The 27,301-nt window shown below is 51.1% G+C and overlaps 1 protein-coding gene across 4 annotated transcripts in view; it reads right to left on the bottom strand.

Moving 5' to 3' along the window:
• SAMD11 (sterile alpha motif domain containing 11) overlaps positions 1–27,301 on the bottom strand; it is a 221,908-nt gene that overhangs the window by 167,454 nt on the left and 27,153 nt on the right. For 3 of the 4 annotated variants that reach the window (XM_066982194.1, XM_066982195.1, XM_066982196.1), the window contains 6 exons: positions 5,812–5,931; positions 5,071–5,172; positions 4,753–4,876; positions 3,747–3,788; positions 1,652–1,948; positions 515–712 (listed from right to left, as the gene is read on the bottom strand). The gene's annotated coding sequence lies outside the window, so the exon portion shown is untranslated. Of the gene's footprint in view, positions 1–514; positions 713–1,651; positions 1,949–3,746; positions 3,789–4,752; positions 4,877–5,070; positions 5,173–5,811; positions 5,932–12,379; positions 12,544–27,301 lie in introns of those variants that run through there. The other variant, XM_066982198.1, reaches the window with a different exon arrangement.

The raw sequence follows: 27,301 nt of genomic DNA, 5'->3' as shown, positions 1-27,301 counted from the left end.
TTTTTTAAGCTGCTTACAATCCCAAATTTTTCTTTTATTTCCCTTTTTGGCACAGGACTGATTACATACCTAATGCCTGAAGAAAAGTGGGAATACTGAAGCATTAGGAATACCTAAATTTATGGCAGGATTAGCTGGAGTTTTATCCTCCTTGACAAAAAAAATAAAATGAACATTCAAGAAGGACATTCCAACCCCATTATCTCCTACTCCTGCTGTAAAGAATGCAGAAATAAAGGACTGCACCAAAAAAAAAGTTTATGACATTCATTTGAGATATCCCAGTGTGTTACCAGCGATCACGATTTTTGTTGAATAATTCCACAGCAAAAAAAATTTCCTACAAGAATTAAAGAAAAAAATAATTATTTCTTCTCTTGCTTACATTGGTTCTGCATAAAACAATGCTATGAAAGGAGAACCAAGCCCAAAGAAAATATTTGGTTAGATTTCAATCCACTGCAAAAGAAATTCACCGCTGAGCTTAGTGGAGTAGGGCTGGTGCTGGAAATACCTGCATCTTCCACGCGGCCATATCACTCGGGGCTCTGCTCAGATGTTGAAATGCTAATGAAATTAGCATTTCTGTGACCAGAACAAATGATTCAGGTGCTAATCCAGCGCAGATTTCCTCGGGTGACCTGAGGCGTGTTTCAGTTTCCTTTCTCCCAAGCAGGGATAATAACAGCCCGACCTACACCTCGGATGGCTCCTGGGGAGACATATGGACAAAAGTTTGCCATGGACTCAGTGACGGAGCCAAGCAAGAACAATGGACAGAGCCTGGGGAAGGGAAAAGACAGGGAAGAATTAGGAGCTGAGTTTTATATGGGAACTGTAGGTTCCCAGCACCACAGAAAGCCACACACATGCTCAATAAAAGGATTTGCTCTTAGAATTAGATTTTATTTTTTTTTGAGTCTTTGCTCCTCCAGCGGCCTGGCCATTTTAAACACACAGATCTGGCGCTCTAGAGGAGCAGAGGTACCAGCAGCAGTGTTTTCCAGCGGTAAACACTCACTCATTTCAAGCCCATGTAACCGCATTAGAGAAACGCTGCCGGAGCAGAACAAGCCCTCTGCCTCCCCTCTTTCCTCCCGCTGGGCTCAAAGCTGGGGCTGGCAGGGGGGGTGAATTCAAGGTTTCACCCCAGCCCCTCCTCGCTCTCCCCCCGGCGTGCAGGGGAGGCGTCGGGGACCCCCCCGGGCGGCCGCCCAAAGCTGGGAGAACCGCAGGGGCCTCCCACCGTGGCCGGCAGCCAAGGGCACGGCCGCGGAGCCGCCGGCGGCCCCAGACGGCGCGACGGGGCTGGCTTCCTGGAAGCGGCTGGGTGGCGGGTGGCCGCCGGCGGCCAGAGCCCCAGGGGTGGTGGGGAGGCTCCGCCGCCGCCCCCCCAGGGGGCTGGGAGACCTACCGGTGGCTCTGCTGTCCCTTGTGCAGGGCTGGACCTTGTGGGGTTCAAACAGGAGGCAGAGGAGGCTGAGCTGGGGAGGTCGGCTTGGTTTTTCCCTAAGGGGATCGAGCACCTTTTGGCAGGGTCTCTGTTGCCTGCCCTGGTGGCAACCCTGAGCAGAGAGCAGAGCTCCTCAGGTGTACCCAAAGCAGCCCAGAAAGCCACCAGGGAGATGGGACAGGCGCTGGAGAGCCGTACCTGTGGGGTAGCCGTGCAGAGCTACGTATGCTTGTGCTTCCTCCGCCACTGAACAGGAGAGTATTTTCTGGGTCCGTCACAGGTTTGGTTATGCAGAGCTACCAGCAGTGTGCAGCTCGAGCCGCTGGAGGAACAGAGATCTGAGGCACGCGTTTTGCTCCTGGAGTGCACTGCAGGTCCCCTGTGGTACATGGATAAGGCCGGAGCATCTCGGTACTCCTTAGCAGCAGCCACCCTGAGCTGATGCATCTGGAGCAAAACTTCTCCAAAGGGTACTCGGCCCGATCAGGACACAGCCTGCAAATAACAAGATATGGAAATTACGTTTAGGGAGCTCCAGCCTCCCCAGTGGCTGCATTCTCCTCCCTCCCATTTTTCTTTTCAGCAAGCCAGCACAGTCCCTCCTTCGTGATAAGAGAGAGATGATGGTGGAAGGCACTAGGGAAATTCATTCCTCCCTGTTTTTTAGGGAGATAAAGTTGATTTGTTGATATCTTTTTGTTTTTATTATTCCTCCAAAATGGCTTAAGATGTTTAACAATCTAGCTGTGAAATAATGAGGAAGAGGACAGTTTTTGTACTGAGCGTTGATAATGGTTGAAGAATTGTGTCTTAATGGAACTGTGTCTGCTCCAGCAGGTCAAATTTGAAGTGACAATTACTCCTTATTTTCAAAACTGAAAACAGAGCAGGTAGTTTCAATGTTACATGAGGATGGTGCATGCAAAAAGAATCAGCGATGCTGCATATTTGAATCCTGTACCAGAAGGTTTTCTGTGAGGGGTCAAGACTATTCTCCACTATGAAATATTTATGTTCATCTTGTACCCTACAATCTCAAATCCCCAGGCCCTTTGATACAGGCTGCTTCCACCAAATTCATTCCCGGACATAAGGGACCTAATTTGTCCTTTAGTCAAACTCTAGTGAAAAGAATTGAGTTATGCCGGAGACATATTTATCATCTGAAATCTCTTGCCACCAGCATCTGAGCTGAACAATTACACTGTTAATAACTTGCACATAATAACTCAATATGCAGAAATTGAGCATTAATGTTTTCTCATCCCAACCTGCAAATTACCATGTTATGCCTCTTGCATGGCATTTCCATAATCTTACACAGTGCAATTTTTTCTCTTCTTTGTTACACGCTCCCTCTGCCGCCACTGATTTAGGCAGAGATTCACCAGGTACGACTCGCTGATACAGATTGCAAAAAAGCATTCAGATGCTTCAGCTTTTAAACATGCCACTGAAAAAATATTTTTGATTTCATTTTAACAGAAACTCTCTGCTGCCTCCTTTTCAAATGCTGGCTACTGCTGGTAATAACATAACAATCCAGATTGGAGATTACTTGAAAATTACAGGTTTGGATGATTAACTCCATTTCACTCAGAGATGTTACATACTGTAACGATCTAAAAAGAGATTGCTGTTGTGATTGGGTCAGTGCTCTTAGTTTTCCTACGTACTTTGCATCTGCTTCTTTAAAAAGTTGTGGTTTACAAGGTAAATGACATGCACATATGTGACATCTTCTGACCAACACCAAGGATTTGACTCTGGGAAACCACGAGCATAAAAACCAAGAGCTTTGGTAGCTGAGTGAAAAATGATTTACTGAGGCTGAGAAAGACGGAGCAGGTACGTGATGGGACAGGCAGGACACAGGAGAGTGGATATCTCATAGCAGGGCTAGGTGCAACCCGCTGGTGACAGCAATAACTTTCCCTCGTCACTGTGACACAGAGCGTAGCAGAAATTAAAGGGTCCCAGCCCCCATTGCCTCCCTACTAAATCTGCGCTCTTAAACACACACAGCCATATGGAACTCATTTCTTTACCTTCATATCACTGTAAAGCATTTTTTTCTTTTTTATTCGTGACTAGTCACCATTGTCTGGTAGATTTAAGTTGTTGTTTTTTGGTTTTGGGGTTTTTTTAAATATGCAGCAACCTCTAAGTCCTGATGCAAGCGGAAATGACATGGTAGTTTCTAAGACATAACTTAGCGAGTAATAAAGATGGGCAACCTCCACCTTCACGAGCATGTGCCTAGATCCCAGTGACTTCAGCAGAGACCACTTACCTGTGTTTGAAAGACGGGCTTCATCTCGGTCATTAACCGAAACTGAAACAAAGATAAGAGGCACCAGGTTATTGTATATTTTCATAGCTGCAGCGGCACAAGCTGTGGAAGTCAATCATTTATTAGATGCATATTAAATATGCATGACAGCAAAAAGAAAACATTGAACATGAATATAAATCCCTCTTCTACGCTAGACAGTCTTGTAGCTAAAGAACAAGCACTGAGATTAGCGTCTACAGGCTCGGTCACCGACTCCACCATCGACTCGCTGAGTCACGTTCATACTTCTGCGCCTCGCTTTCTCCCACTGTGGGAACGACGACGAAGATTTACTGGAAGAGGTGAAGGAGCTTCGGTGCCTCCTTCAGCCCAGATGTCCCACCACGCTGGCAACGTGCAGGCTCTGGCAATTGGCCTTGGGGTGCTGCCTCTTGCCCGGGGGGGCTCCTGGAGCGGGGTGGCCACACGCTCGCAGGACCACGCGCACCCCCCAGCTGCAGCCTGGTGACACCGTCCCTCGCCCACCCCGTGAGTCAGGCTGGAGGGGTCAACGTGCCCCACGGCACGGCCAACCAGGGTGGGTGGGGGTGCTCCCGCACTCCCTGATGCGGTCACAGCTGCGCTGCATCTGCCCCTGCAACACCCTGACTCAAGATGACGCATCCGGGTCAGAGGAGAGGTCTGAAATGGTGAAGTCTACGGCTATTTCTTTTGGTGCCTTTCCCCTGAAAATTTTTATCAAAATCAACATGTTTCTGCAAACTCTTTCAGAAAATTTTTGACAGACTTGCACTTTCAGTTGATCATTTCACAATCAGCTTTACTCAGAGCCTCCAAGAACACCCAGCTTTGTATCTCCAACCCACTAGGCCATCAGTTTTGCATTTGAGTTCACCACAGGAGCAGTCCCCTTCACCGTTATGATTTACATATGCAGAAGAGTTAATTAATTTGTCAGATTGCCACTACCCATGTGGAATTTCTTGCTTTTATGTTTTAGTACCTTTCTCTTTCACCTTTACAACTGTCATCTCTGGTCATTCCCGGCACGTTGTAAAGGGCTGCTGATACTTCCCACACTCATTCTCCGGTAGTTTGGAGAATTGCAGCTGTGATGGAAAGCAATCCTAAATGGAAACGGACAGAAGGGAAGGGCATATCAGATCTAATTGAAAAAGCATACACACATATGCTTCGAGCAGACAAGGAGGTGATAAACCCCACCTATCTGTGGGTAAGCAGGGACTAAATTAAACCGAGAGGGAGAGAGAAAAAAGGGGAAAAAAAACGAAAAAAGAAAAAAACAAAGACATTAACTTACCGCGAAGTTTGGTCCCCATCATGCCATCAGCTTTAGGAGCACTTGCCTTCCATCTGTGCCAGAAATATGCCGCACCTTCTGCCTCGCTTAGAATTTTTCATTCTAGAAAAATTAACAGAAAATAATAATAATAAAAACCCGCTGTGGCTTTCTCAGCTCAGCTTCAAGGAATGGGATCCAGACAAACCGCTGGAGGGAAGGAAGGCTTTTGGATTCTGCATTTTATTTTATTAGGTGTAAGTGAGTTATTTTGATTATGTTGGCAAGAAGTGGGAAAAAAAGCCTTATATAGCAGCAGCTCTGTCCCCTTTCGACCCACTTCTCCTTGCACATGTGGACTCCCCAGCACCCACTGCCACATAACTTGGCCAGCAAAGGCTCACAGGCGCAAGCCTACACTCATGCCTCTGCATTCTGCAATGTTTGACTGCTTCGAAGGGAGACAAATGCTTTCAATTGGGTGGATTTTTTAGGGGGGAGGGTTGTTTTTGTTTTTAATTTAAGCATGGAGGTAGGGAAGGAGCAACAACATGTGCAAAGCCCCCACAGTTTTTTCTCCCCAGCTTCGGTCATCGCACTCAGGAGATTTCCTATGAATGAGTGGCATTCTTTTCAAGCTGCCACGGAGCTCGACGCGTGCGGTGACAACGTGGCTATGTTGTGCTGCGGTGAAAATGATGGGCAGTATCCGCCAGGCACGGGGCCCCAGGGAAATCAGTGCTCCTTCCTGACATCTCATACCTGCCGCTGGCCAGGCGAAGGGGAGCTGGGGATCCGGGGGTTGATTCTTCCAGCTGTCACCGAACTTTTGTGTGAACCTTGAGTGAGTCATTTAGCTGCTCTGCTCAACAGTCTCCCGATCTGCAAAATATTTAGCGAGGACCTTGCCAGCTGGGACTCTACAACAACCGTCGTATTTTACACTACGGCCAATCAGAGCTGAACGGAGACACCAGGCTTGAATGCTCCAGCTTAAAAATAAAGAAATAAATAAAAAGATGTTGCTGCACCGTCTGTGCAAGGAGGGGGTAGTAGATACCTAAGATTTGGAGTGCAATGTTGGGACAATTCAGAATATTTCACGTTCTTTAAGGCTGACATTTTCCACTGGGTGCAGGTCTCCGAGTGTGGCCGAGGGCCGGGCAGCACACTTTGCAAGCCTCTGATGCCGAGTGAATATGTAAATGGGAAACACAAGAGGCAGACTCAAGGCCATTCAAAATTGCATTAAACTGTAACAATGCTCCAGCTGCCTGTGTAGCAACGGCATCATCTTCCCGGGCAGAGTCCCCGTGCCACGGTGTCTGTGTGGTCCAAAACACCACCAGAGCCCTCACCTACCAGAGAAATCAGGGGAAGCTGAGAGCTGCGGGCTTCATGCTGCCAGGAGGGACCCAAAGCGTGCAACAGAGTTCAAATCGTTTCAAGGCTCATTTTTGCAAAGATTTTCTGGATTGCCTGCGTGGAAGGGGGGTATATATATATATCGTGTGCGTATCTGTGTGCATACACACATACACGCATGGAAAAGAGCAGTCAGAATGAGCATATTAAAATGGATGTAAAAGCCAAGCACAGAGGCAAGTGTCTGGGGGTCCCTTCTTGCCAAGCTGAGCACCACAAGCACCGAACAAAGCAGGCAGAAATGGTTTTTTTTGTCTCCCCAGTCCGAAGGGGAGCCAGAGCAAGGGAAGGTGGGAGCAGTGGTGCTGGTCAGATGGGGCCTATTTTTAGCTCCCTTTTTGCGTGTTCTTTTCTAACATGGTTTTAGAAGCATTTCCTACTAATGTGCTTACAGCCCCTCATTGCCTTCCTCCCCGTGCTCTGTGACTCTGGGATCACCCGCTAGGCAGACCTCACATCCACAACGCCTCTCTCCTTTGCCTGACGGTGGCTGGGGAAGCAGGAAGAAGGACGAAACTCTTTCCCCAGAATGAAGCCAACCCAAATAAAAACTGAGAAAGGACTTTACTAGCATCTGCCTCCTTTCTGGGCACCACAGGGGCAACTTAGATGGCTTTGATACCATGCAGAGAGCCAGAAACGCCACGTGCAACCACATTCCCTCCCCTCCCCGATACAAACCTTGGGAGAGGAACACAAAACTTGAGCCTACGGGTACAGAGAAACACAGCTTAGAGGGAAGAATTCTTCCCGCAGAGCCCTTCACAGGCTCCCAGACACGTTAACCCAAAACCTAGCCCCGCGCCTGTTGAAACGACTAGCAGACCTGTGCTAAAGGTGGTATTGCGCTGAGCAGCAGACCTGGAGCTCCCCGCAGAGCAAGGAGAGGAAGGTCAGGCTTTTCCTCGGCCACGCTCGGGGGAGGCTGAGGAAGGAGCACAGAGCCTGACCATGCGGTCTTCCCAAGACCCAGGGAAGAGAGCAAGCGGTCAGAGGGCGAAGCGTGGCTGTGAAACGCGTTCCTGCAGCAGCTGTTCAGCACATCAGCTGGCGGGGCGCAGGCTCCTGTCCAAGAGCTTCCAGTCAGAATCCCAGTCCGGCCAGAGACAAACGTCGTGGGATGGGAGTCAGCCCTCGCAGGTTGTAAAGAGACGCAGAGATGTTGCCTCCCTTACCTGGGGACAGCCTGGGTGCAGCTGCGATGGAGGAGAAGGGAGCAGGTTCTCAGCTCCCCTTGCTGGAGGGTGGAGAGGGCTGCAAGGGGGAGAACAGGAAGGCTGGAATACCTTCGGCTTCATGCGAGCCTGCCTACTCACAAAAGGAGGATTTAAGCACTGAGATATTCCTGGCAGGTGGTCAGGCAGCGCTTTGTCTTCTCATGCAGCCCTCGTAACGGTGACAAGGTTTCCAGGGATGCTGGGACATGATGGATACAGAGGACACCTGCACCGACCGGCTCTCACAGAGCACCAGAGGCCTCCACGAGAGAGCGGAGGAGGCATCAGGGTAGGAGAAGAAAACCAACCTGCCCAATGTAAATACAACCGCGTCTCTGAGCTTGCATGCGGCTGTGCATGCACTGCGGGAGCGAGCAGCCAGAAAAGCTGCACCCTGCTGCCTGAGGGCCCCGGGACTGACCTCTTGCTGTGCTCGCGTGCTGCTTGAGCCCAAACACTTTTATTAACAGGGGCTGCAAATCCCAGGAGCGGAGCATTCGGCAACCCCCATCAAAGCCAGCAGGCCCCTCGGGGTGCGTGGCCCACCGCAGCTGAAATGCAATGCTGCATCTCACTTTCCCCGAGGTGAAAGAACAGGGTGGTAACACAAGCGGTTCACACCTTCAGGCCATTTACAGAACAACCTTCCTGCTTTCAGGCCTGAGACCGGGTCAAATCTGAAGCAAACAGCTACTCCTTTCGCTGTCTGTAGCCAACAGAGCTCGCAGCCCCCACGGGCCCTGCCTCCAACGCCTGAAGCTCAGACCTGAGCCCCGGCAGCAGCAGTGCCTCAGACTGCTCTCGTCTGTCGGGACAAGGATCAAAGGGCTCGCTTGCTGCATGACCTACGGGGGCAAGGCACTTGACCTCCAGATGCAAGTCGGCCAACAGAGCTCGAGAAGCATTTGGGGAGGAAAAAAAAAGAAAAAAAGTAGCATTGCAGAGGCATTTAGAAAACCAGATGTTGAGCTGGAGCGGAGTTCTCCAGGGCTGGTGGACCAGCGCTGGTGGGGTGCAGCTCCCTCGCTGAGCACAGCAGTGACGGCAGTTCTCTGTACGGCCACTCGGCCCCATCCCACACTGGAAAAACACCTTTTTGTTTTTTTTTTTTCCCTAACAGGTTCAACACCAGTTCAAGCACATGTGGTTTAAACCGCATTCAGTAGCCTCTAAGTAGGCAAGGGTGAAAGCTAGCACTAAGCAAGCCTGAGCCAGTCCTGAGCACAGCACGCACGCCTGCTGTCAGCGAGAGGCAATTGCTCTGCTGCAGACCAAGCCCAGGAGATTTCTTTTCTTGATGCTTCTCTGTATTATGGAAATTAGCTACCTACTCACTAGGTATTTTACTGGAACCACGTTAACCACCAGACATTTCTTTTCAAGAGCAAGCACTTCTGTGAATGAGACATAGGAGATTACCGAGGGCTGCCCGCCCGGTGAGCGGGTGTGTGGGAAGGGGAGTACCCCTTTGTGCACGCTGCGTGTCAAAAAGCAGACTCAACTGGGGAGAGGGGGTTGATAGGGCGAGGGAGAAGGCAGCAATGTGAAGGCTTTTCTCACCACTGCGGCAGGAAATGGAAACAGCGCTTTCTGGGCAGGAAGAACCAGAGCGATGGAGCTGCTGGCTGCACCCAGCCTGCAGCAGCAGGAGAGTCAAGTGTGAAAAAGCTCCCCCCGGCCTCCTCGAGTCCTTGTGCTGCTACAGCAAGGGCTGTTTCTCTGCCTCTGACGTCTGCCCTGGAGGTATGGAGCCCAGGGGTTCCCTCAGAGCTGCTGCAGGCGGTGCTGGGCACACACCAGGGGGTACCACGCTGCTGGCAGTGCTCTCTGGCTATGCCCACAGCCTGGGGCAGAGCACACCAGGGCGGTCTGCACCCACTTCACTCTCCTGCAAAGCCTCTGCTCCTCCGCAGGCAGACCAGGAGAAGGTCTAGAAATTCAGGTGGCAGGTTTCTCAGCTTACATTCTAAGTTGTTGCTGAAGGGCAAGTCACATCTCACCTCAGATTCACCGGGTTTCAGCTCAGCATTCGTGCTGTGGGTCCAGTGGGCCTTGCGTTTCCGCAGAGCCATTGGGGCAGCACACAAGGCTTCACGGCAGCACAAGCTAGGACTAACCTTGGGCGCAGCAAACACATCCATTTGCAGAGGGCACGAGGCTAGGGCAGAGAGATACTGTGCGTTGTCAGCATCATCAGCTGAAGGAGAAGAATTTTTGCACCAGAAAATAATCAGTGGGTTTGAATTGAGCTTGAGGTAACAGCGCAGGTGAAAGAAAAGCAGGGTGTAATTCCAGCAGAAAAAACAAACAAACATGAGCTAGGGCCTTAACAGAGATCTGTTTGCACCTTCTCTGGCTAAAGGATGAGCGAGGAAGTCTCCGCTTCATGGTACAGAGCCCACCTCCTTCCCTCCAAGACTTCTGATAAGGACGGGTTGAGGTGGAGATATTTATGAGCAGCCCTTTGTTTACGTTGTGATGTTTAATTTATGGGAGAGGTGCACACCTACAGTCCTGCTTGGAAATCTGAAGGAAGAAATAAATAAGTAATGGACGCACACCACCATTCCCTCAGACTTTTGAAGCGGAATTCAAAGAAGAGGCCTATCAAACAGAGCCCTGCTACCTCCTCACATTCAAGCCCTTCGCTCAAATGCCTTCCCGTCCTTTTCCCAAATTTGTAGCTGCAGCAACAGAAAACACACAAAACTACACCACCATTCCAACAAAGGTCCGGGTCTGCCCTGAGTTTCATCTCCGTGGGCCCAGCAGCACTGAACATGGCCCAGAAGCTCCAGCCCGCAGCTCACCTGAAGGTCAGTAGCGGTGCTTCTTCCACGCCTCTCCCAAATCAGCAAGTTAAATAATAAATGCCTTTCAGACTCCCTTCTTCAGTCAAAACCAGAACGCACAGACAAACAAGTGGCATCCAGCCCCTTCTGGCAAGTAGAGGCATCCTTTTTATCGTAATGCCTGTGCCGTGCATGTTCACAAACATCACTCCTCCGGACTTGCTGCCTTCTTCTGAAACAACCGCTGATAAAAGTAATTTTGCAGCTTTGGCTTGACCAGGACTTCATTTCCTCATCCCTTACAGCACTGTTTCTCCTCTGCTTCTCAAACAAGCTTTTTACCAGTGCAAGGGCAAAACAGGGCCGCTCCGACCCCCCGTCAGACCCGTTAACGAACGAGCTGCCCGAGCACGTAACGCGGCCCGTATGCCCTCTGATATCACTTGTGCTCAGAAAGCTAAAACATGACCATACAGCCTGCACCAGACAAAAGGACTGTATGTATATTTGTTTGTGTGTTTGCTGGGTTTTGTTTATTTTATGTCCATACTCTCACCTTATTACTCATAGCCACGCTTGGGTACATTTTAATTAGCTTATTACTTTTTATCTCAAAAGACATGACTGAAAGAATAAAAATGCCTCAAAACATTCACAAGCTTTTCACCGTCTCCAATGATTAAACTCCACGCTGCTCCAGCACTGGGAATTTTATCATGGTTATATTTCCTTTAGATTCATAGTTGCCTTGCAGATCTGATTAATTCTCTACCTTTCTTTCTGAATATTCAGTGAATTGTTGCATGTCCACATGCTCTGGATTCTTGCAGACATGTACTGATTTATTTTGATCCCTGCCACTTATTACAGAAAGAAAAAGCTCGGAGAAGTGAGAGGGCTAGTCAGCTGTCTGGGTCAGTCCCCTGAAAAATTAGGACTAGAAGGAAAAAACAGCAAGTTATGAAAGACTGAAAGCGGAGAAAAGATGCAATAAGAGTGACACCTGGAAAGAAATTCTTAACGTCAAACTAATTCACTCTGAAACAGCCAGTACCAAACAGCTTCTCAATACTTTCTCCTCTGCTATGCCTTGCTTTGAGTAGCTCCATGTACTGTTACTAACTTTCTCAAAGGAAGGTCAGGGGCTGGTCCTTCAGTTTGTAGCTCTTTGCAGCATCCTCCCAAGAAGCCCATGACTTGCACCTACCTGGGACAGACGGACACAAGTTTATCCCAGCCCTGTAACGTGTACCACGGGGGACGCAAGCCAGGCTTGCACGCAAATTTTTCTCATAGACTCTGATGAAACCTGATTTGTGATCTAACTTGTGAAGAACAGCCCAGAACGTCAGCAGCACTTCCCTAATCCCACAGAGCCCACACGATAACGGTGCCCAAACGGCCACCCTGTGCCCAAACCCATGAGGACGAGGCATGTTGGTCCAGCAGGCTTGGCAAGCCCCAGCCCTGGAAGCATCCTGACCCATCTGCCCTGGCCTTTTCACTTTGTTGGAGGGACCAACGGCAAAAGTAACGCGTGGTACCTCATGAATCAGCAGGGCTTGAAATGCAATCAGTGTGCGCAGGCCGTCTAGCTTCCACTCTACCAAAACAGAAGGCTCAGCGAGAACAAAACCTACACTAAGTCAGAGGATGGCATCCTCACGGCAAGAGAGCTTGCGCTGAGGACCCAGCGGGATGGAGCAGTGGCCGTGCCAAAAAGGCAAGGCGGGTGCTGGAGGACCACAAGCACCGAGGCTGCGCTCCCCGCAGAGAGCAGCGAGCAGGGCAGGCGGTCCCTGCAGGTACAGGAGGCCACGACCTGAAGGTCGCCTCCGTTTGTGCAAGTCAGACGTTGGACCGCGACCCGTGGGGCTGGCTGTGGGCCCGTCGTACCTGGTATTAATGCTGCCACTGAAACTCTGACGTGTGGTAATGCTGGAGGGAGGTGAACGAACGCAGGAGACGCAGCGATATACCTGGAAAATACCCTTCCAGATGGGATCGCACGGTGGGATATCAAACCCTTAGCCAAGCCGTCCAAGCAGGGGTGATTGTTTTTCATCAGCCTTTCTTTAGGCCCCCAAGAAGGCTTAAAAACAGAAAACAAAACACACAAAAACAAAAATAAAAAGAAACAGAACAAGAAAGGCATCAGCAACTACAAAAAAAAAAAAAAAAGGAAAAGAAGGGTGGGGGAATCTACTCAGCGTTGACAGCAGATATTCAATGCCGTTTGAACTTCATTGGTGGTATGGTCTCACATTTCCAAGGCTCTTGACACAGGCGTTGGCTCCAGGGGTGAGACCATCTGCATCTCTGTTTTGCTGGGATTGCTTCCATGCAGAGGGCCGGGAAAGGGAGATGGATTTCATCAGAACCGCCGTCTAAAACTCCCACCCTCTCTCCTGCCCCACCCTTTGCCAAGAGGGAGGGATGGGAGGGCTAATGTGATTTCTAATTCTAGCCCCATGTTGCTGCTTTCTAGTACCAGCCAACGGATGCGTGCCAGCAGCGCTCAGACACAAACGCCCTGCTCGGAGCAGGAGAAACAGCACTCACCGCGGCAGCCAACTCTCACCCTACCTCGCAGGGACATGGCAAAGGTGGGGAAATTCAGGATGAGGAAGATTTAACGTCGATATCAAGAAGCGATTCCTAACACAAACAAACATTTAAATGCGGAAAAATCCCGCTTATCCATTAGAGACATGGAAAGTTCACCGAGGTAAACGACTGCAGAACAAGCTGCAGTTAACAGCCTCGGCCGGGCGGGGAAAGCCCCCCGACCCATCCCTTCATGTCGCAGCTATGGTTTAGTGCCTGTCAGCACCGTGTCACGTCAGTGTTCTTTGCTAGCGCTGACCAGCAATTAGCCCAAGCCACAAAGGCTGGATTTGAAGATGAATGCCCCCTGAGGAGATGCATTTCTGCGGGATTAGAGGCTGAGGGCCACGTTCCTCCTTGCTATCAACTCCGCAAGCGGATCGCGGTCTTTGTCCCCGTTTTAGAGATTAAGCAACACACGCGGAGTTAAGAGAGGCCAGAGGAAAAGTTTGCATAAGACGTGGGGTCAGAGCTCCTAGCAGAGTGGCATTCATTTCATTACAGTTGGCTTCTTGTCTCTGTCGGAGGGACGCTTGCGGAGATCAGGAGCCCGCTGCATGGAGCGTGGCACCGTAATCCCGAGGCTGGCAGCGCACCGCCCTGCTTGCCATGCAAAAGCAGCTGTCCACAGAAACAGAGCCATTAAATCCATCAGCTGCCTGGTGTCTGTCGCTGGGGTTACCTGCTCGGAGCGCTCATGAACAACGCAGTCACCTGCGAAGCAGCAGCACGTCGCCACCCCTGGAGCTGGCTTCAGGTGGAAACGTAGCTCTTCGCTTCTACCCTCACCTGCCGGAGCAGGGGTGTATTTGGGGTGCGAGCAATGGCAATTCGATGCCCTAACCTGCAGGAGCTGCTTTGGGAGCTCAGTCGGGAGCTCTGGCACCATTTCTCTTCATGAACCCGCACCATTCCTATTTCCCCGTGCCTCAGTTTCCCTGGAAAACTTCTGTTCCTTCACCTTTGAGGTCTCAGTTCAAGGGGCTCCTTTCAGACCCTGTCTTCGCCCCAAAGGACAAAACATCACACGCCACGTGTTTCTATCACCGCCTCAGCTGGCAAAGACAAACTGTTCTCCTGTTCCACTTGCACACGCAGGCTCCTGAAATCCCAGAGCCCAGCCCTGGCCGCAGCCCGTACCCTCATTTAGAGCTGGAACATGAGGTTACCTCTGTTACCTGCTGCGGTCGCATCTCACCCCCAGGACCTGCAGACCCTCCTGGCACTCCTCGCTGCTCCTAGCGGGCGGCGCAGGGAGCCCTACAGCTACCAGCGCGTCCACGGCTGCCTCCAGCTCGTCCCAGCGGCACCAGGGGAAGATGGTTAAGGCAGAGAGAAGTCCCTCTGCTCCGGCAGCATGGCTCTCGGATCCTGACTGTGCCGCTGGTGTTCATCTCCTCCTGTGCCCCCCTGCCCCCGCAGCTCTCGCCGTGTCCCCCGGAGCCTGCAGCAGCAGTGGTTGAACGTTCAGGGGACGGGAGCTGCTTGTGCATTGCCGGGGTGGGAAACGGGAAGGGAGGCAGGAGCTAACACGGGATTTACTAGGAAAAATCTGCATTTTGCTTCATTGAAAAATATTGTTGCATGCCTAGAGCCAGAGGCTCTGCTCTATAGACATGCTAATTATCCAGGAGTCACTGGGGGGTGGTGCTAACGCCTGCCTCTCCTTTGGGGGAGCAAACAGACGGCTTTTTATTTGTCTGCCGGGTTTTTTTCCCCTCTATCCTTCCCTTTTCATTCTGGCTGGCGAAGCTGGTCTGCCCAAACCTCCCTCTTGCCAGAGGAGCTGCAGCAGCAGCCCTTTCCTCAAACACTCCGTGGGTGGAAAAGGCATAACTTGGTTCTGCCCCCGGGCGAAGCCCCCCAGCTCGCAGCACACCGTCTGGAGCCGCAGCAGCCGTGCCGACAGGACAGCGCTGCGGGCTCTCTGCTGCTAATGCACCGCGCGAGCCAAAACCCTCCGAGCACCAACCCGTCCAAACCCTGCACGCTCACCCTCTCCCTCCCCAGCCCTCAAGGAAAGCTGCCTCCCGCCTCGCACAAGCTGCCCCCGGGCCTGCCTTCATCCCCACCTTCAGGGCTCTTCCCAGCTCTCTCCAAACGCGCCCCAGTCGCTCCTGGCAGACCCCACTCTGCAACCTCGCCACCACCGTTCTCCTTTCTCCGTCTTTTATTTCCATGCGCCACGTCCCACAGACCTCTTTCTTTGCACCTTGTCACCCCACATGTCATTCAGACACCGCTCTCCTCCTCGGGTCCGTATCCACCAGCCCCGCCATACCTTACCCACGACCCTTCCTGCCCATGCTCATTCCATCACCCTAATTAAAAGCCTTCTCCCTTTTCTTCCCTCTTTTCCCTCCCTAGCTGACTGCCTTCCCCTGCATGTGCCTTATACAAACCCACACAACTTCCCACGTGTAGGGCTCAGGTTGTGGGGCCAAGCCGTCGCTGCCCCTACTGATCCAAACTCCGGGTACCGCATCACTCGCAGAAAAAGCGTATCACAGCTAAACAAGTCAGTCGTCTTCCCAAATTCACCAAAGGCTATCGCTATGGGAGCAAGCTTCAGACCAGAAGTCTGCATTTGGAGAGGGTAAGGAGAGGAGAGGGGAGGGAGGAAGGGAAGGGAGAAAAAAGTTGGAAGGAAAATAGGAAGTTGTCTTGAGGCCAGGTCCCAGACTGGGAACCAGAACCCCCCAGATTCTTCTCCCAGTATTGACATCAGCTCACTGCCAAGGCAAATCTCTTCCTTGTGCCCTGGTTTCCCCATTGAAAATGCCAACGATCATCACTCCGGCCTAAGGCAGAACACAAGTTAATACTTGGAGGTGCTCTAGGCCATTTTTCAAACTATTATTTGCAGTTTCTAGCCCTGATGCCTTTTGGGAAAATTAGGGCCAAGTAGCACATGGAAACTGGATATTCTCAAGAACTAAGACCAGCATCCTTGCGGCTCGGCTTGTCCTCTGTGTGACAGTCCTTGAGTGTGAGCACCTCCCTCGTGCACTGCCACTGACACCCAGAGCAGGCAGCACACGCACAAAGCATCACAGCTGAACCGGGTCTCCGAGGCTGTGCCCCAGTGCCTTTCATAATTGTCTGTTGGTTGAGCCCCTAAACCAAAACTTCACTTGCACACTGACGAGACCAAACCAAACCAAAGCAGAGGAAGAAGAGGAGACCTTCTACCCAGGGACACGGCGAGCACCACCCCAGCTGGAGGTTTTGTGGTAGCGCGGGGGGGACTTTCAGAAAGGGGCCTAATAAGAACTCTGACTCCCTTGCAAGAGGGGATTTACATTTTACAGAGTCAGAAGTAATGCCCCCCTCCCAAATGCTCTTGCTCGCCCCACCACTGCAAACCACCCCACATAACCACGTTCTCGTAACACAAAGCAGGGGTGCTGCTAACGAGAGAGGAACCAAGCACAGGGCACGCAGACGCAGCTCATCTCCGTGCATCAGAGGCTCAAGACTCGTCTGAGGAGCCAGCACCCATGCCCACCTCTCAGCTGTAGGGGGAACGGTCTCTGGGCAGCCTCAGGAGGCAGAAGCAGAGGTGGAAGGCACGAGCCGTGCTGGCTCCTGGGATGCCCCCAGCCAGGCCCCTTTCACCAGGGTGGACAGGCCCAGGGAGAAGGGGAGGCCCACGACCGATTTCTGAGACCCTCAGAAGGTGGGAGAGAAGAGGCAGCAGCACCTGACGGAGGGCAGCAGCACGCGGCAACGAAACAGAAAAAGAAAGGAGCTGAGCGAGACGTTGTGCTGGCTGCTGCCGATACCGGGGAGTCCTGCCCTACTCGATTTCATGTTCCACGCGCGGCCCCCAGCAGTCTCGGTTTCAGTCACAGGCTTTCCCCCTTTCCCCAGCCCACCCCAGGGTCCCAGCTGCGGCTGGGGGCGACCCGCACAACCAGGAGCCCGCCGCTGCCTGCCCCTGCCCGGAGCTCTCCTCCTCGACACGCATGTTCCGTTCGGAGAAACCCCCTCTCCCCTCCCACGCTCGCACCCGCGCCATCTGGTTACGGTTTGCACCATGACGCGCTTCCTCTGTGGTTTATTTGCTTTTTTTAGCCAAACCCGAGAGAGGGAGCGAAATACCCTGTTTGCTTTGGGGATGAACCACCCACCCCCCCGACGTATTTACTTTATTTGTTAGGGAGGCTTTGTGCGGTGGGCCGGGGGAAGGTTGGGTTTGGGGTTTGTTATTCTTTTTTTCCCCCCCGTGAAGCTAATAACTGGCCTCTTGACGGCATCTGCTGTAGATTAGGAAAAGCTTTACGAGGCTGTTGATTTTGAAAAACATTGTCAGGTGATGATAAGGCAATGTGAGCTGGCGGTTTGAGTGGGAGGGAGGCCGGCGAGGGCACAGGCAGAGCACCTGGCACCCGCAGTCACTTGGAGCACGCTGTGCCTCAGTGCCCCCTGCTAAGGGCCGGCTGGTGCCTGTCACCGCGGCGTGCCAGGCCTCTGTAAGGTGCTTCACACACAAAGGGATGCTAAGGATTTGTAGTGCTCACAACCCTGAATTAATCAGCAGGCACAGAAATCAAAGACTCCCAGCTCCTCGGTGGTGCAGGCCAGTAACGCTCGTGGATTGCAAGGCTGAAGGGCATCCCGAGGACTGCTTTCTCAGGCGGGCTTAGCGTGAGCGACGACACTGACCCCACAGAGCTCCTCCCAAAGTGAGCAGAGCAGGAAAGAGGACCTAAACTTCCCAGCTCCCAGCCCCAAAAGCACGCTGCATTTTACGGCAGGCATGCAAACAGAAGCTTCGAGAGTTGCTTTGTCCCGGGCTTTGACAGCAGCCGTGTGCAGCAGCTAAACGCTCCCACTCAGTTCATACTCCAAGTCCCTGCTCTTACACAGCCCGCTGTTTCTCCAGGAACAACACAGGTGCTGTTGGCCTTCATCAAATATGTTTACGGCTTATACAGTCGTTTGCTAAAAGCCTGCCTCTCCCATGGCTCGCCCCACCTACACGAGGCCCTTATCGCAGGAAAGAGACTCCTCCTGCATGGAGAAACCCTTACACAGCTCAGATGGCTCCTCCAGGAGTCCTCTCCGCTTTCACGGGGTGGAAGCTGTTCCCATAGCCTGCTGTATTTCTGTGAAGGGACGCAGGAGCCTCACAGCATTCCCTAGCCCACCTTGTGACCGGCTTCATCGTTTCCAGCAGGCATTTCAAATTTTGCTTGGGTCACGGCCGCTTTGCCAAGCGCGTGCACGTGCGTGCACAGCCCATTAATCCTCTTTACTCCGGGCTTGATTTAATTTATCATTAGGTTTGGATGAGTAATTTTATCCTGCAACACAATTCAAGGTGATAGATGAGAGCACGAGCAGGTGAGAGCCCAGGCTTGACTTCCCCCCTTGCTCCCCCTCCTGACAAAGTGCAGCCTGCCAGGTTGCACCAGGAGATCCGCTGCTGCTCTCAAGCGGGGTTCCCCTGCGGGGAGCCATGGAGCAGCCATTTCAGTTGCCACCTCGCTAGCCAACAGGTAACAACACTGCCAGAGGGCCAGCTTACCCACACACAAACCAAAGGTGCCCTCGCTGCAGCAGATAATGGGGAAAAACAAGTTGCTTCAGCCTGCAGCAAGGTGGCTTGAATTGCCTTTCCAAAGGCCCTTACAGCTGTCAGCATACCTTAGTTTTGTGGGGCCTTTCGGTTCACCCGTGCTTAACTACAGGAAAGCAGCCTGAACTCTAGGCACTCAGGCTTGTGAGTGCATATCCATAGTTTGACTTTAAAGGGGCTATTTATGAAAGGTATTAGAAACAAACAGAAGTTTGTGCATGAAAACTATGCTGCTGTCTACACCCCCTGCTCTCCGTGCATCGTCAGCACAGAGCGGTGAGGCTGCTCCATTAATGCAGCATTGATCTCTCATTGCACATGGGAGGCAACGATTAAAAAAAAAACACAAACAAAGCAAAAAATTCCGTCCAAGCTCGCCGTGAAGCAAGAGGCTGGTGTGGGCAGGAACAATGCGAACACCAGGTCTGAAATTCTAAGATTCAGTAACCAACCCCCTTGCTCCCTCCTCTCGCCTTCTCCCCAGAGAATTAAGATAGTAAACGATGGCACTGACAAAATGATGAAGTGGTCTCCCCTGAACAATGAGGCATTGTATTCGAGAGAAGTCAACATGAAACTGGAGTTGGCACGGGCCCTGCCTGCTCAAAATGATCTGGCGCAGGAAGGAAGCCCTCCTCGCCCCCCAGCACCGCGTGTTATCCTCACAGCACCCTAGCTCATCGATATCTCATCCCAGAGCGCTGCTTGGGCACAGCCTGGCTCAGGCGGCCTTAGGTTGCTTTCTGTGCTTCTCGCCACCTGTTCTCATCAACAAAAAAAAATTAACCTCGTTCCTTCTAAGGAGATATGCTGCATCCAACGAGCACTTAGCCAGGACTGTGCTGAAAGCGTTTGGTACTGTTTGATACCACGTATAGATGCCATTCATCAACCGGTTATCTCAGGCAGTCACTCGGTACGCTACCCCATGCAGGTGAGCCGTAGCAGGTGCTTATAATAGCAGCTAGTCCTGTAGCCTCTAGAGAGTGCTCATTCAAACCAAATTAACCAACCTGACTGCCCTCTTCAACCTGAATGATATTCCAAGGAGAAAACATCGCCTCTGCAGCAAGACCCTATGTATTCTGGAATCAAAACGTCAATAATGATGCATTCAGCTTTTTTAAAACCCTTTTAAGGCCATGCCTTGGACCATGCATTTCAGTTACGGTTGCCAAAGGAGGTTGCCCGCCCTACTGCCTAACATTTAAAAGGTCTTGTTTGACTGCACACAGAGGTATCTGCGCCAGAGTGATCACGGACACTCCAAAATGCACGTAGGGGTCCCTAAACACGTTCAGAGGCACTCTTACGTGTACTTAGGCACCCGATCATACACGCAGGGGTGAGTACACACACTTACATGCGATTGTGCCAGACGCACAGAGGTAAGGCAATACAGATGTGTGTAACGCACACACAAATACACACCACACCTTCAGAGAGCCATTCCCATTAATCTAGACATCCACATCCTCTCATTTGCTTTATGCTTCACAGCTTTTACGCCACAGAATTCTCGGTACGTTGTCATCCGACAGACATCTGCCTCTCAAAAGTCTGTTCGGGAGACAAGAATGATGGCAGTGAGTAAGTGACAGAGACATGCCTCGGTTGCAAAGCTCTTCTCAGATTCCCTCTGCACCCAACGCAGCACACAAACCTGTCCTAACCCAGCTCATGTCACGCCTCACATCCACAAGGCATGGGCAGTGAGACATTTATCTAACTCACCCGCAGGCAGGCGAGTGCTGCCCCATTTTACAGGTGAGGAAACTGCTGCAAATAATTTTTAAAGGGTCTCGTCTAGGGTCAGACAGGGAACTGGTAGCATGGACAGCAACGTCACCCACAGCCTAAGCTCCAAACCCCTCTCCTCTGACCCCACAGTAGGCTCTCCTCTCCCACCTACAGTGCCACATGTTCACCACTGATCATTTTCATGCATTTTTCAGGGGCAGCCAGACCCTCACACCTTTACCCTAGAAGTGTGTGCACCCATGCTCTTCCTTTGCCCCCACCCAGCGTTCAACCTTTAAGGCTTTATGGACACGGATGGGAGCACCGTCCCTGTTTGTGCCACACTACGTAAACCCTAAATGCAGGCAGCCCTTCAGCCTCACTGGGGATTACTGGTTATGCCCTGTGGTGTCCTCTGAAACCAAATTTACTTTGGGACCAGTGTGGCTGGCCCCATTCCTTACCCTGCAGTGCCCCTCATGGCCACCTTGGGAACGAGTAGTCACAAGTCAGAGCTGCACAAGCAAACCTGGGCTAGCTTATTTGTTGGAGACACCTCCAAAACGCCATTCCTCCCACCACAAATGAGAACTACAAGATGAGAGAGATCTCACAGAGGAGACTCTCCCTCCCTTTACACTTAAACAAAACCCCGATACCGGGAGGTTTCCTGCCTCCCCTTCTCCACGGCAATGGGATTTCTGCCTCCATGGACATAGGACTAGCCTATGTCATCGCTCCAAAGCATTCCAGTGTTTATTCACTAATAATCTTGTGAGGTCTGAAACTGGGAATTCCTGTTTGGACAGCAGCAAATTCCGCCTCGTGACCATCCAGACCCCATTTACAAAGCTTTCAGCATGCCCTATCCATAGCACCTGCTTCACGCCAGAGGTGGGGAAAGAGCAATGGCTCTGCTCCTGTTAAACACATTTTTCACAGAACGTCTCTCGTGCTTTTCATGCAACCCTCACACAGAGGAGGCCTCTGATTCACCCAATTGGGTCTGAAATGAAAGGTAAGACAGGGTGTAGCCTTCTGGAGCGGGTCCACTGCATTAATAAAACAGCACAGGGAACAAATGAGTCCCTCTTCATGAATATATTCCGGCATACTTTCCCTTTTCCCTTTCTTCTACTGAAGCATATGCTATCCTTTACTAAAACCTATTGTAATTCTCGGTGTCTCACACTTTTTGCTGCCAGCCCTGGTGATGCCTAGCAGCAGAGCCATCAGTACACTCCGTGGTAGCTCTCTTGAGATGAAAGTTACAGGGAAGGGCAAGCTCTGAAGTCCTCAGACACTTCACTTGACCGACACAACACTAATTCTGCAGGAGCCTTACGTTTCATTGTGTGCCATTCTTGGATTCCCAACGCCAGAACCGAACACTTATCAGATCTCTACTAAGCCAATAAAGCAGGAGACCTTCCAGGGTTAAGGGACCCAGATTAGCGGTTGCACAGTTGAGGAACCAAGGTGCAAAGAGGCTTAGGGACGTTTCCTGAAAGGTACCTGGGGAGCTGAGCGTGTTGAAAATCGTTAGGATCTGGTGACTGAATGAACACATCCCTGGCACAGAATGGGGAAAGGAAGGAGGAAGTCTTATAAAATGAGATATTATTGATAATACGATGCATAAAAAATGAGACATCATTTGTGTAGTGCAGATCTAGACAGCAACCTTTTTCTAAATAATTGGCTACCAGATAAAATGGCAGATAAAGATAAATTCTGGGCAAATACACGTCCACTTTGTAGCTCTCAGAACAGATGTTAGGGTGTAACATTAGGAGTAAATTAATGAGCTTCCTCTATGGCTTCCTCTCCTTTTCTGTTAAAGACCTACAATGCCATGTGCCTTAGAGGGATGGCATGCAAATGGGTTCACATTTGCAAAGTGCTTTGAAGATAAAACAGAAGATTTACCCAAAACCTACTCGGAGGCAGAGAGAGGCATTACCAAAAATCTGACAAGACCACACAGCATGGCAGGCAGCCACTGCTACGGAGCAGTCATGGGAAAGCGGAGTCGGTGAGCAGTGGTGAGACGCTGAATGTTGGATCCTCAATGAGCAGCTTTCGGAGTTTCACCTTGGCAGACTTCGCAAGAGGCAGGTAGGAAGACAAAACTCTCCTAGTCAAAATACACAGCGAGAGCTACTGAGCTGACACACAGCTCTGCCAGCTCCTGGGTGTTAAGGAGGTCTCGTAGGGAAGAAGAATATTTTGTTAGCAAAGGGAGAGGTGGCATAGACTTGGACGTGGCAAGGGAGAAAGGAGAGCCACAAAACAGTTAAAATGCAAAGAATATAAAGCAGGCAAGACTAGAGGAGAGCCCCAAGAGAAGAGCAGGAAATCCACAGACTGGGGAGTCCTGCTCAGAGAGGCAGAAAGATTCTCTCAGCAGTCATGTTGGCTGCAGGGCAGAGCGCCGTGCAGGCTGCAGGGTTCACACAGGGGAAGGGGTTAATGAGAACGGACGAGAGAACAGCAGAGACGAAATCAGAAATGACATTCTGGCCAGCGGAGCATCGCCAGGCTGGGGGAAAAGCCCAGAGAACTCACTCGCTTCTATTTTCTGTCCTGCCTGAGGATGAGCTCTGCGCTGAAACTTCACCTTTAATCTCCTTCCCGCGTTTGAACAGAGCCGGGATGCCATAGCGAGGGTTTATCTAAAAACCTTTGAATGAACCCACAGTTCTCAAGAGTTAACCGCCCGACACCGTGCACACAACAACTTGCAGCCGGTCATCCCGGGGATGCAGCTTCCGAGCCGACGCACCTGTCCACAGAAGAGAAAGCAGTGCTGCGTGTGGCTGAACCACCGGCAGGAAACGCTGGCTTCGGTCTCCAGCTCTCCCAGAGAATTCCTGGGTGACCTTCAGAGAGTCCCTAATTGCTCTCTGCCTCAGTTCTCCACCCGTAACAAAGAGATCATTAAATAGCCATGAAATCACAGTGAAAGTTAATTAATTCAGCATTCATGAGGTTCTGATACATTAAGGGGATCGCAGAGCACATCTGAATAGAAATCCCAGGGCTGGCCCCACGAGCTCTCCGCCCGCACAGCACAAAGCACACCCCGAGCCCAGCTCCGTGCCCAGAAGCTGCACAGTCATGACTGTGGCCATCCGCCCAGGTTAATTAACCCTACTTTTCAGGTAATTAGGTAATTATCTGGGGTGGAGACTCTCTCTAGCGGGCTCCCTCTCTCTTCCAGGTCAGGATTAGCTCACTCAGAGGCGGGTCTCCCACCCACAGCACAGCAGCGACCATCACACGGCGCATCCAGACCCGACCTTTTAGGTGTTCCCGCAGGAGCTGCCATGGAAGCGCTGGGCCATGCGTGACCAAGAAGGTCCTTGGTTGCTCTTCACAGACAGAAATCCGCGTGGTTTTATTTTCTGTTTCTGGTTGTTGTTATTCTGTTTGGTGCAGGCACTGGATGGGCACACTTAGCCCAGCCAACATAAATAAAAACAGGGGGAGATAAGACGCCAGGATTGTTTAGAAGGGAACAACTTACAGCTGCAGCAGCCACAGGGTTTCTTTATTTATTTAAGGTCCTTTTAGATCCTCAGTCGACTACTTAAAAGTAAAAGGAAGGAAGAAAGAAAATCCAAAACCATCACATTGATTGGCGAGCCACTTTGGGCACTGCGACAGAGCTTGAGTGAATGGGATTCAAGGCAGGTAGAATAAAATCAGGACAGTTCAGAAAACAAGTACAAAATTTCCTCAGCATCCTTGAGAAAGACAATTGCCCCTCTTAAGATACGGGCCACAGAATTCAATCCACACCACAAGTAGCTCAAATAGGAAATCGGAGTCAATAATAAGAAAATATTAGAAGAATATTCCTGAATGATTCTATGAAATACATCTAACAATACTCTCTTAAGCCAGAAGGATACATAAATAAGCAGCAAGAAGGATGTACGCATGATTATAAGCCCTCATTCCACTTAAAAGAAAGTAGTAGGAAAGTTAATTGTACGCCTTGTCTTTTCCTTCCCCATAGAGGACAATGGAGAGATTCCTATTCCGAGAGCCCTTCTCACAGGAAATCAGGACGTGGCCTTAGCAGACACCAAAATCTCCGAGGAGGAAGTTATGACCGAGCGGGGGAACTCAGGGGCACTAAATCACCGGGGCCAGATGGTATTCAGCTGCAAGCTCAGAAGGGAATAAAGCCTCCGGTGATGGACTAGCGACACCGCTTCACAGTAACTGCTGCTGGAGGCTATAAAGTCAGCAAAGTGGTGCTGGTCTTTACAATCTCCCTGCATAGTCCCCAAATACCAGCCATTAAACCTCGCAAGGTTGACTTCGGTCGGCTTATTGGAAGTCTGTTTAAGGGTAAAACGGCACAACAGTCGGATAACGCAGTGCTGCTAGTTCAGCGAGACTTCTTCAAGGTAAACGGTTCACAGCTAGACAATGCACTATTTAAAGTTCTCTAGGAGTTGTATAAGTTCAGGAACTTCACCTTGGCCCTTTACAAAATGGTGAATTCAAATTCCATACGCAGCCAAAATAAAAGGGAGAATAGGAAGGGTGTGTTTTCAGTTAGCTTACGAGATCGGGGTTATAGGAACGGAGTGAAAAGGCCTGCCAAGGAACCTGACAGGTATCGGAGCAGGGCTGGCAAGGAGCAGCCCCCCAGACAATGCTAACAGTGTACGCCAGGCACCGGTGGCAGTCAGGACGGGTTTGCATCCCTCCTTGCTTTCCTCCCACGGACAGAATTGTCCAGCTGGAAAGGAAAACAGCAGTGTGAGTTTCGCCTTCCCCAGCAGCACTGCCAGAGCCCCGGGGAGAACACACCTCGGCTGCTGTCAACGCCTGCAATTTAATCCCACAGGTCTTCTGATATTTAGTGGGTTTTATGAAGCCTTCAGTCCCAGAGTCGAGTGCTTATGCCCATGACCCATACCTTTAAAGGAGAATTCCTCTAGCCCTCGTGAGTTTTTAGAAAAATGTGAAAGGATAAAAGCTAGAGCATCAAAACCAAGAAGTAAAACAATGAAACAAGGTAAGAAAACAAAGAGGAAATACTGCCCCCACACACCTGTATTTGATTTTCCTGACTTTCATGCTAATCTCCAAGTTTTGGGTGCCTGACTCCTGAAAACTGGAGCGCTTCCAGTTGACAGCACAGATCCAGGCTTAGACACCGACAGAACCTAGTCCAGAAGCTGCCACAATGACAGCAAATATTCGCATTTCCCTTCTTTTTCTAAAGAGGAGGGGATGGAAAAGAAAGGACAACAAAAAACAAATGGACTCCAGGGATGCAGGGAATGCACAGGTATTGGGAATGTTTTCTTCAGGTGGAGACTTCCAGCCTGCGCGCTCCGTAATTTAATTCGGAAAAGCACATTGTAAAGCAACGCTTTAGAGGATGGGGGGTTGGTTTTTTTCTTTTTTTTTTCTTTTTTTTTTTTTCAGAAGGAAATATTGACACTGCCCGTCGACAGCTTCCCAGAGGGGTGCAGTGTCAAAGCATATTAGCCTACTGCAAATGAAAAACCAGATGCAAAGTCTGAGGCCTGGGAGCAGCAAAGCTTCAGCAGCAGCCCAAGCTTTCTGCGTGCTAATTCAGTTTAAGGGAACGCTCAGGCTCTTTGCTTTTCAGCAAACAGGTAGGGCTTCTCCCCCCCAAGCTCCTTGTAGGAGCAACTTAGAAATAAGCAGCGTGTATAGAGTTTTGGTCCAGATTTCCAAAGTTATTTAGAGGGCAAAAGGACTGAGAAATATGCTTCAAAGGATTTAAGAAGAACATCTATAACGAATGAAGTGCCCTACTCCTTTTGGCTTTGTGGGATGGTTAGGTGTATAGAAACACTTCCACGTACCTGGTCTCTCTCTGGTGGTCAGCCATCCTTTCTCCCTGCACCAGAAACACATTTTTTAAGGATGCACTAAATGAACACAGCTTCTACGGGTCGTTTCCTTACATTTGCTCTTCCATTCTGGCTGTGAGAACTAACTAAATCATTTCATTGCAGGGCACCCATCAGAAGGCACTGATCAACAGGACAGGGCAGGAAGATTTTAATGCAAAACAAAACGTGGCTGCAAAGGCACCAACGCACCACGAGATGAAGGTGGGCAGCAGGCGCTGTCACAGCCCGGGGCTGGAAACAGCACAGAGAGAGCCCAGGGAGAGGCTGGAGCGGCTCTGGAGGCACTAAGCACAGCTGGGGATGCAACCACCGAGCCCGAGGTCCTGCCTAGCACTGCACCCCGCAGGATAACCCACCTGAGCTCTGACGCAGCACGCGTCACGCCCCGGGGATGGAGCAACCAAGGCGACTGCCTGCCAGCGGGGAGCCTGCAGGAGCGGAGAGAGCATTATTTTTCTGCCCAACAACACAGGTCTGGGTGGGCAGAGCATTGCCTTTGTCTTGGGTTCAGCTCCGGAGGAGTAAAAAGGCAGGGCCGGGAGCTCTAACCACGGCGCTTTGTCTCACACCGAGACAGAAGGAGCAGAAGTCTCCTGCACGCAGGGTGCCCCAGAGACTTCCCGGGCTCTGGCTCCGCTGCTCGTGCATGGAGGGAGGCAGAGCTGGCAAGCCTTCCGGCAGAGCCTTGGCCCAGCTGCAGCACAGCAGTGACCTGCCCTTCCATCTGCTCGCTGCGAGCGTTTGCAAAGGACAGGCCAAAAACGCCGGCAGCTCCAGGAGCCGTTCCCCCGTGACTGGATAGCACGACGCGGTATGATATAACACGGTAATAAAAACCCCAAGGAAAGTCTCCCAAGTAGATATCATCCCCTTCCGAAGACGGCTCCCCCCATGCCCCTGCGCTCCTGTGCCCGGACTCGGATCCCCCCGTGCTTCGGGTGACAAGCAGCAGCACTCCCACACCGGCGTGTGCAC

Source organism: Anser cygnoides, chromosome 23 (genome assembly GCF_040182565.1).
Source record: "Anser cygnoides isolate HZ-2024a breed goose chromosome 23, Taihu_goose_T2T_genome, whole genome shotgun sequence".
Classification (NCBI taxonomy): Eukaryota; Metazoa; Chordata; class Aves; order Anseriformes; family Anatidae; genus Anser; species Anser cygnoides.
Note: the sequence above shows the minus strand (reverse complement) of the source record. Positions and strands in the feature narration are given on the sequence as shown.